The sequence below is a fragment of the Scleropages formosus genome, chromosome 1 (assembly GCF_900964775.1).
Source record: "Scleropages formosus chromosome 1, fSclFor1.1, whole genome shotgun sequence".
Lineage (NCBI taxonomy): Eukaryota > Metazoa > Chordata > Actinopteri > Osteoglossiformes > Osteoglossidae > Scleropages > Scleropages formosus.
Window position 1 is genome coordinate 33834930 of NC_041806.1, and position 10053 is coordinate 33844982.

The window sequence follows — 10053 nt, forward strand, 5'->3', positions numbered from 1 at the left end:
CCCTTGCTGATTGCCAACTTTCACCGGGACCACCCAGACCGGCTGGTGCCTCATCCACAGGGTCGCCCCCCCTGGGGCAGCTAGGGCTACCTGTTCGGAGGGTGGGATGGAGATACTGTCATCTCCTCACTGGGAGGCTCATTGATGGCACTTGAAGCTGATCATGGTGGAACGGTATAAGAAGGTGTGCTGGATTCTGGTCAGCAGGGGACCTCCCAGGAGCAACTGCAGTGATTCCCCAGTGTCTCATGATGATCCTTCCTGGCTTTTGACCTATGCTTCACGTTTCTCTCAACTACAACCCTGCTGTTCTTCCCTGGTGACGGTTGCTGTGCGATCAACCTGTGCCTGTCCCTGGATTTCCCTGTTTGCTTTTCCCTCTGGCTTTGTCTGCTCACCACCGACGATGAGCACGCAATGGAGTCCGTCGCTCAAATTCATCTGGGGGCCATGGCAATATGACATATGTGCAGCTACATCAATTCCCAAACAAGCTGTTATGTAACTACTAGCAAGGCTTTATGCATTATGATTTACTATTGAAACTGAGTGGATTTGCCTTGCAACGACTTAACAAGAATTTAAATCCTCACTATACATGTGTAGATCTTAATATTTAAAAAAAAAAATGATTGAGAAGATGTTGATACATATTTCCAAGGCCCTGTGTTTGTTGAGTAGTGCTAATGTGTTCACATTTACATTTATTTTTCTCCAAAGTGACTTCCAATGAGCTCTATGTAGTGTTACGAGCCCACACACCTTACTCACCAAGGTGACTTACACTGCTAGATACACTACTTACAATGGGTCATTCATCCATACATCAGTGGAACACACTCTCTCTGTCACTCACACACTTTGGGGAACCTGAACAGCATGTCTTTGGACTGTGGGAGGAAACCAGAGCACCCAGAAGAAACCCACACAGACATAGGGAGAACATGGAAACTCCACACAGGCTTTGAGACAGCAGCGCTACTTGCCATTCATCCTGTGATATGAGCATCAGTTTTATACTAGCTATTATACTGTGTCACTATATGTATACTGTCTACATCTCCTTTTCCAGTAATACCACCATTAATAACATTGTACAGGGCAATCAGAGATTAATTTAAGAAGTTTATATGCAATATGAGTTTAGAAGAGTGAATTTAGAAACGTTCAGCTGGATTGGTCATGTGGCCTCTTACAAACATGGTCACTTAAATTTCGGTTCTATTCTAGAAACCCACAGTTTTGATAATTTACTCTGTCGTATTTATTCTGAGTTGATGAAGCTGGTGAATCTTGGTATTGCCCACTCCATGGATGACCAGAACTATACAGATTAATATTTAGCCCTTTGCCTTTTAGCTGTATGATTTACATGCTTGTAAAATCATTGTCTCAGTACATTGATCATGTCTCTACGTGTTGCTGTGACCCAGTTCTGTTGTGAAAACAAATGATTTATTATGACAAACTTCATCATAACTGTCATGATCAAACAGAGACAGTATTAAGATGAGCTCAAGTGCAGAGTTTATTTACAAGAACAGGTGTGTTGGGTTCTGCTCCTAATGAGGGCCTCTGGTGGTCAGTTGGGTTGCTGTTCCTGGTGGTGATGAACACACACACACACACACACACACACACACATACATATAGTACTGCTGTATTCAAAACTGTCATCTTCTGACTGTTATGCTATTACCTTTGGCCAAGGTTGTATGATAAGTAAATAAATAATAAGCAAAAAATTAAAAATAATAAAGTAAAGAAAGTATAAAACTGAGAACAGTAAAATGAGAGTGTTCCTCAATCCTCTGTTCCCCAGTGGCACTGAGGTATAACCAAATAGCCCGTAATTCATTGCAGCGGTTTGTGCAGCGTGGCAGAATGGGGGCAAGAAGACACACGTGTTGAGGAGACACTTTGTTGTTCATCTGCTGACAGTGGACAAATCTAACAAACATCTTCCTAACAAATCCATGACTGAATGGTGAACTTATGAAAAAAACCATAAATAGGACATTATGGGCAAGAAGAAACACGGTGTCTGGACTACTACCGCAGAGAAGGGAAGGTATGTGGCATTCCTGAAATAAACAGGAGGAGGTGGTGCTCTTATTTGATGCTCCTTTTCCTGCTGACTGGCCTCCCGGAGGGTGACCTTGTTCCTGCTTTTTTGGAGGAGAACCGCTGCCAGCCCTCGGAGCTCCATCAGAGTCACCCTCTAATTGATCCCATGCAGTCCCCTGTGTGTGGCACCCTCTAGGCAGTCAGGGGGTCACTTTCCCTTTAGTGACTTTTCCGGAAATGGATGGAGCAGCGTGTTTGTGAAATACATCGGGTTAAAAAGGATATTACAGCAGGCTGAATTAAACCCGAAAACCATAACCCCAGGGCTGTCTGAAAAAAAAAAAAAAACAAATAAGCACCAGCCTTTTGAAAACTTTCCTGACCTTCCCCCAAATTCCACCGCAGGCATGACGAATTAGACTATTGTAATGCTTAATTGAATAACTGTTTATATGCAATTGAAGTTGGCTCACCTTGGCCTTCCTAGAGTGCGTGAATGAAGAACACCTTTGTGAGTTTAAGAAGACCTGCATTTGTAATAGAGTGTAGCAGCATGTCCCCTTTGTAGTACCCATGAATGAGGTACTTTTCCAGAAAAAGGACCTAATTTGGCTATACAGACAGGTAAGGAATTGGATGTTGCATCAGAATCACTACATTTACATTTATTTGCTTAGCAGAGGCTTTTTTCCAAAGCAACTTATAACAAACACTATGTATTGTTACTAGCCCACACACCTTATTCACCGTGGTGACTTACACTGCTAGATACACTACTTACAATGGGTCGCTCATCCATACATCAGTGGAACACACTGTCTCTGTCACTCATACACTATGAGGAAACCTGCACAGCATGTCTTTTGGACTGTGGGAGGAAACCAGAGCACCCGGAGAAAACCCACACAGACGCGGGGAGAACATGCAAACCTGTCATCCACTCCCTCTACTTCATTGCCGCTGTAACTGCTCCGTGATGCTCTCCTTCCAGGTCTCCTACTCACCACACAGCTGCTGTGGGCTCCATGGGCTCACCTGAGCTGCTGTCTTTCCTGGGATGTCCATCTGCTTGGCGTTGCCTGTCAGAGGACCTTGGCTAGAGCTCAAGGTAAAGGCCAGATTGCTGTGCATACCAATGGAAAGCCCCCATTGTGGAGCTTTTCTGTCTCGTCTCTTCCAAAGTACAGTTCTTTCACTTGTCGTTGGCAGAGCTGCTGCTGTCCAGAGCCTTTCCTGGAAGCGCAGTGCGCTGGGCAGGATACACTTGAGACGAGATGCTGGTCCATCGCTGGGTAGCCACACGCAATCACACAAGTGTGTACACGTGCACTCCACGCAATTCAGAATCACATTTGTCCAAAAAAGAACAATAAAAACATTGCAGCTCATGTAATATTTGGCGAATATGTACATATTCGACTGCCAGCGTTTTCATGATCACTTCTAACAAGCACAAAACACAAGGCCATGTAGCTGGACAGCTGTGTGGTGGTGGTTCAAGCTGCTGCCTTAGGATCCATAAGTGACAGGTTTGAATCCCACCTCCAGCTGTAGTACCTCTGGGCTAGATACACACACACACACACACACACACACACACTTTCTGAACCGCTTGTCCCATACGGGGTCACAGGGAACCAGAGCCTAACCCAGCAACACAGGGCGTAAGGCTGGAGGGGGAGGGGACACACCCAGGACAGGACGCCAGTCCATTGCAAGGCACCCCAAGCGGGACTGGAACCCCAGAACCACCCGAGAGCAGGACCCGGTCCAACCCACCGCGCCACCGCGCCCCCCTTCTGGGCTAGATACTTACCCTAAATTATTCCAGTAAACTTACCCAGCGGTATAAATGGGTAAATAATTGTAAGTAGCTTAATATTATTGAGAGTCACTTTGGAGAAAAGTGCCAGCAAAAAGAGTCAATGTACTGCTCTGTCTTTTAAGGTACAGTATTTACTTTCCTACAGTGCCACCTTGTGACCACTTTGAAGAACTGTACCTGTGTACAGTCCGGTTCCCCCCAAAAAACACCCCACTCTTACGACTTATCAAACTACATACTCTCTTCATACGAGTGTCCTATTATTTATCCTAATTTTTCTTACACAACGTTTTCACAACTTTTTTTTTTTTTTTTCTTTTTTTTTTCCGTACAACAGCTTCTCCGCTTGTGTCGGACAGGGTTGCATGTTTGGTGTCTCATTCCCCAAAGTTAAATTCAGTGGTGTCAAAATGGCGGTTTTCTAGCTAAATCTAGTGTATTAACCTCAGAATTTAATTGTCCTAGAAACAATGACCGCTATGGTAAATAAAAGCCTTAATCTAGTTATTAAACGAAGATCATCTTTCGTCAAACATTTGTTTCACTACACTGCATTTTTAATGGCATAGAGCCTGTGTGCGTTTCGGAGTGAAAGATAGTCATGTTGTGAATTTTACTTCTTCGTCACAAACAGCCCTCAGCAAAATGAGCTCAACATCTCCTAAAAGGGTTGAAAAGAGAATGGAAATGGCACTGGAAAGACTGCAGAAGCATCAATGGGTACTTTTTAAAAAAAAAAAAATATTCAAAGATGAGATTAAAATCACATTTCTTCCTCAGGAACTGATTATTTTTATTCCATAAAAACAGTCATGGCAGTTAGAATCCTGCACAGCAGGAATTTGCGGTGATTAAACCTGCCATGTGAGGGATTGGTTTTACTTCACCGAACAAAATGTAAACGTTTCACGACAAGCGCAACTTGCCGTGAAACTTGGAAAATCACGCCGTCGCCTTCCTTTGAGAGGTTCCCGTGTCGGACCTGCGTGTGCATTATAAATGCGGCCTGTATGTGAGCGAACATAATGGATGCTATAGAAATGTGCAGTAGGGTTTCTTCCGGTCACAAAGACAGTTATCTCTGTCAGAGGCTCTACAGCAGAATTGCCGGTTGAAGTGGAGTCTTTTAACAGAAAGAGCAAGGTGTGTTTGATTTGCACTTTACACTCATTCCAATCATTATAAATGCAAACAGACAGAGTCCAAAACTGCTTGTCCTAAGCAGGGTCGTGGCAAACCAGAGCCTAAGCCGGCAACACAGGGCCGGATGACAAGGGGACACACCCAGGACAGGACGCCAGTCCATCGCAAGGCACCCCAAGCGGGACTCGAACCCCAGACCCACCGGAGAGCAGGAGCTGGTCAAACCCACTGCACCACCGTGCCCCCCTAATTAGCAGGGCAATAGCTTTAATTTCTGTATTTCATTCATATTTTATTTCTTAAAATTAAAATACTTCTGAACTTGCTGAACTTACCACTTAAACACCCAAGATGGTCTAATATTTTTGTTCATGCTGTATTCTTAAATAGCCTGTAAACATATTGTGAGGACACAAACGCGTTTTATTAGAGGTATGAAGGATGTATCAGATTAGTTGGGTGCTGGGTATTACTGAACATTTCTAAGAAAAGTTTTTAGATAGTTCCTGTTCTACCAATCAGACGAAATCTGTGCACTTTTTGCCAGAATTTTCACAGGCCCGCAGATCTTTTCACCCTTGCATTAGCTGTTTATGGCATCCGTCATCGATAGTATTTCCACTTCCATTACTTGTGCCCAGAGTTCTAATGGGGTATGAACCACCTTCACCAGACGGCCAGGCGCTATCGTTCCAGGGTACTCAAATCCAACTAACATACCTGTGTACGTCTGCTTTATGGAACTGCATTCTTTTAAAACATATTGTACTTTCTTGTATCTTACCCTTTTGTATATTTATTCTTTTATATTTGTTTGTGTTGGTTTTATTTGTGTAGTATTTATTCACAGATTTTAGTGGTTTGGGTTTGTGCACTTTTAACTTACATTTTTAACTTATCTGGGTTTTATTTGTATAGTGTTTTATTTATAGATTTTAATGGCCTTGTTTTATCATGTGTTCCTGTGCACTTTGAGTTTTATACTGATGATTATTCATGTGTATGTCTGTTTTGTATTTATTTGACTGTTTTTAGAGGTATGATCAAGTTTTATGTTGTAATTTAGAAGTATTTTATGTGTTTTGAAGGAAGCATGTATTATGATGATGACTTCGGTTGAGCTGCTACTGGGGGACAGTCCTTTTGGTATGTTGGTGTGGGGAAGACATGGGTCAGTTATATATTTTGAAGCCAGAAAGGGATTGTTATGGGAAAGATTTTGTCTTGACAAGTGTTTTATGTAATTGTTGCTTAGTAACTTTGTTGACCAACTGTAGGAAAATGGTGTTGGGTTTGTTTGATTGTGGATTTTAATGTATTGTTTTGGTTGTGTATTATTGATAACTTTATTAAATAAAGTTTAAGAGAAAAAAAAAAAAACCTGTGTACATCAAGCTGTCAAAAGCTGCAAACATGTCAACATGGCTAAAATAACTGAAGATTTATTCATTTTTAATTGATAAACAATTTTAAAAGACATCATTCTACTGTCAGAAAATGTTATACACACACACACACACACACACACACACACACACACACACACACCACACACTTACATATATCCAAACACTATGGGTAATTTAGAGTCATCAGTTCACTTGAAACACGTCTCTGGACTGTGGGGGAAATTGGGGCACCTGGAAAAAACCTATTCTTTGTTTAGTGAACAGTGCGTAATAGCAATGAAAGAACTGAATGAGTTCAGGTAAACAACCACACAATATTATGAAGTCATTGAGGGGAAACTGCCTTTTTATTTTGGGTTATGATAACTAATTCTAAAAGCTGGTGGATGGTTTTAATTAAAAAGCCAACCTAAATAATTCTCAAAAAAAAACTTTGCAACGGTAAATATACATGTATATATGCAGTCTTTTACTTAAGATGCCACCCTATTAGTTTTAAGGTTGTGCACTAAACCACTGGAATGAAGCACAGACAAGTTAAACTGGATTTTGTTTTTTAACTGTTTCTTGGAGCTGTTATTCTTAAAATTAAACTATAATAATTATAACAAGGGGGTGCGGTGGCACAGTGGGTGGGACCAGGTCCTGCTCTCCAGTGGGTCTGGGGTTCGAGTCCCGCTTGGGGTGCCTTGCGGTGGACTGGCGTCCCGTACTGGGTGTGTCCCTTCCCCCTCCGGCCTTATGCCCTGTGTTGCCAGGTAGGCTCCGGTTCCCCGTGACCCCGTAAGGGACAAGCGGTTCAGAAAGTGTGTGTGTGTGTGTGTGTGTGTGTGTGTGTAATTATAACGGAAAAGCGACAGTGAACTTGAAAATGAAGGTTTTATACAGACACACACACACACATTCCCAGTTTGATTGTCAGTCTGCAGCTCAGCTCAGTGTAGATTACATCTGTGTGGTTGTTCATTAAATGTAGCTTTTTTTTTAATAGAGATGTTTTTTGAAAAATTATATTGATCTTACAAAGATATAACCTATGACCCATGTTTACAAGAAAATGAAGATCTGCATTACATTATACTGTATATGAGTGACATAGGATAATAACCAACATATTTTGTACAATACACAGTATGACATAAAAAATAATATATAAAAATGTTAAAAATAAATGAATATTTCCAAATAAAACACAAAGCAGACCAAGTCTACGTGATGGTGCAAATTTAATGAGCTTTTGGCTGGGTTAAGCTGAACATGTTTGTCCTGGGAAGATTTAAGAGTACGGAAATACGCTCAATGGTGAAGTCATCTGCACAGATTGTAACATTTTATCATAACCGAGTCTCCTTGAGAACTAAATCTACTTATGATTTTTGATTCCTTATCATTTTCTTTCATTCAAAATGACAAGCTGGGACAATCTAATCTCTTTTTTAAAGTCATATTTATTAGAAATACTCTATCCTTTCAAAAAAATAATTTGTACCGGAGCTCTTTAGAGATGATCAGCAGCTGTAATTTGGGAATTATTTTGGGAAGAAATTTTTTATTAATTAATTAGGGCAGAATGAAATAACAACATCATGACAGCAGCAAGAACGATAGAAATCATACGTGGAAATATTGTTGACTGGCTTTAAATTAAAATGAGATAAATCTTTGGGTTGGAAATACTGAAAGAACTGGATGAAATTGTGCATCTGGGGCAAGGGTTGGATAAACCCTTCAGATGCAGATTTGAGTCAAATCTTTGTACTTATATGAAGAGCGTATTATGAAATATTACATTGGAAAGACTGGAGAGAAGAAAGAGAAGGAAAGGAGATCAGGGTTTTCCTTTCACATACTGCAGATGTCTCCTTATACCTGAACTACCGAGGCAAATAAAAAGGGTAGCTCTCCATTTCAACTGAAATATTCTGAGAATCTTATATAAAAACAGACACAAATGTATAGGCACAAGTTCATTTTAAATACTTTTTCACATTAACCCATCAACATTATTCCTAAAAACTGAAGGTCAGGACCCCATGTGAAGCACACATTCTGGATCTGGGTAATGGTGAGCTCTACACAGAAATTCCATTCTTGCAGGGTCTCGTATATATATAAAATAACTAATAATAAATGAGAGCATGGGTGCACGGTTCTCACAATGCACACTGTCTCACAACCTCTCTCACATGGCTGATTAGGAGGGAAAATGGCCTCAGTTCATCTTTCCAACGGTAATTACATCTTTGAGTTATGAAAAGTCACGTAATTACGGGTTTTTCAGAAATACACACACACACACACACACACACACACGCACGTGCATACACACACAACTGGTCCCCAGTTTATGAACTTGAGAGGAATGCAGAGTTGGTTCCTTACTCAAAAAGTTTATCTAGATGTGACATGGAGCACCACATCCCTGACTGTTACTACAATTTGAGGTGTACCAAACCAAAAGATGGATCATAATTTTTAATTTTATTTTAAGAAAAGCAAATAAAATGGAAAAACCCAGATCTTAACAGATCACACCTCCTGAGCAATTACAGTCTCAAATGCATTGTGGTACGTTATAACCAGTTTTTTCGTATGTTGCAGGTGTTTAGTAAGTGCTGGACTGTGCTCTTTTCTTGATACACATAGTGCTTGGACAGCAAAGCCAAACAGTCCATGTTTTGTCTCCGACTAAAAAACTCCATTCCACATTCTTTCAGAGTCTCCTGTGTGCTGTTGTACAAATTCAAGGTGGAAATTCACACACACACTGGCTGAAGCCGCTTGTCCCGAGCGGGGTCACAGCGAGCCGGAGCCTAACCCGGCAATGCAGGGCGTAGGGCTGGAGGGCGAGGGGACACACCCAGGATGGGGCGCCAGTCCATCTCAAGGCACCTCAAGCAGGACTCAAACCCCAGATCTGCCAGAGCGTTGGATCCCGCCAAGCCCGCTGCGCCACCGCACCCCCCCCAGGAGGGAATTCATATGAAGTTCTTCTCGCCAGCCTACCATTACCATGCAGCCCATATAGTACATGAACAATTTTTGTCTGACTCACAGATTCTCACATTTCATTTTGTGAAGGAAACAGCTGGACGCCTTTGGGTCTCCTGCTGATAAAAAAAACACGACACGGTATTTGGAGGTTGGTGTGGGAAGATACTCCACTGTGCTGTTCCTAATTGCTAATGTCCAGTGGTGCTCAGCAGTTGCAGCTCCAACTTCCACTTCCAATGCAGTCAAAGGAGTTCATACAGCTGCTGACAGTCTAAACTGGGAAGAAAACTTGTGGCGTTACAGTCCATCCCCACAACTTTGACACATGTACTCCAGCTGCAAGGGAGGACACTTCTCTTTGCACACTCTGAATACTGGCGATGCCTCTCCATACACTTTGGGCCAGTCATCCGTGTCCGTCTGGTGACGTGTCTGGGTTTTCCCATAGTCATCTCCCCAAATGAGCATTCCATTTGTTTAAATATCATTCCATTTGCCCACTGACTACCTGCAAAGAATTAATTACAAGGCATTAGTCCAAAGGACATCATATGACCTTCACATAAAAAAGTTTACTAAACGTCATGACACTGACACTTTCCCCACAAATTCATG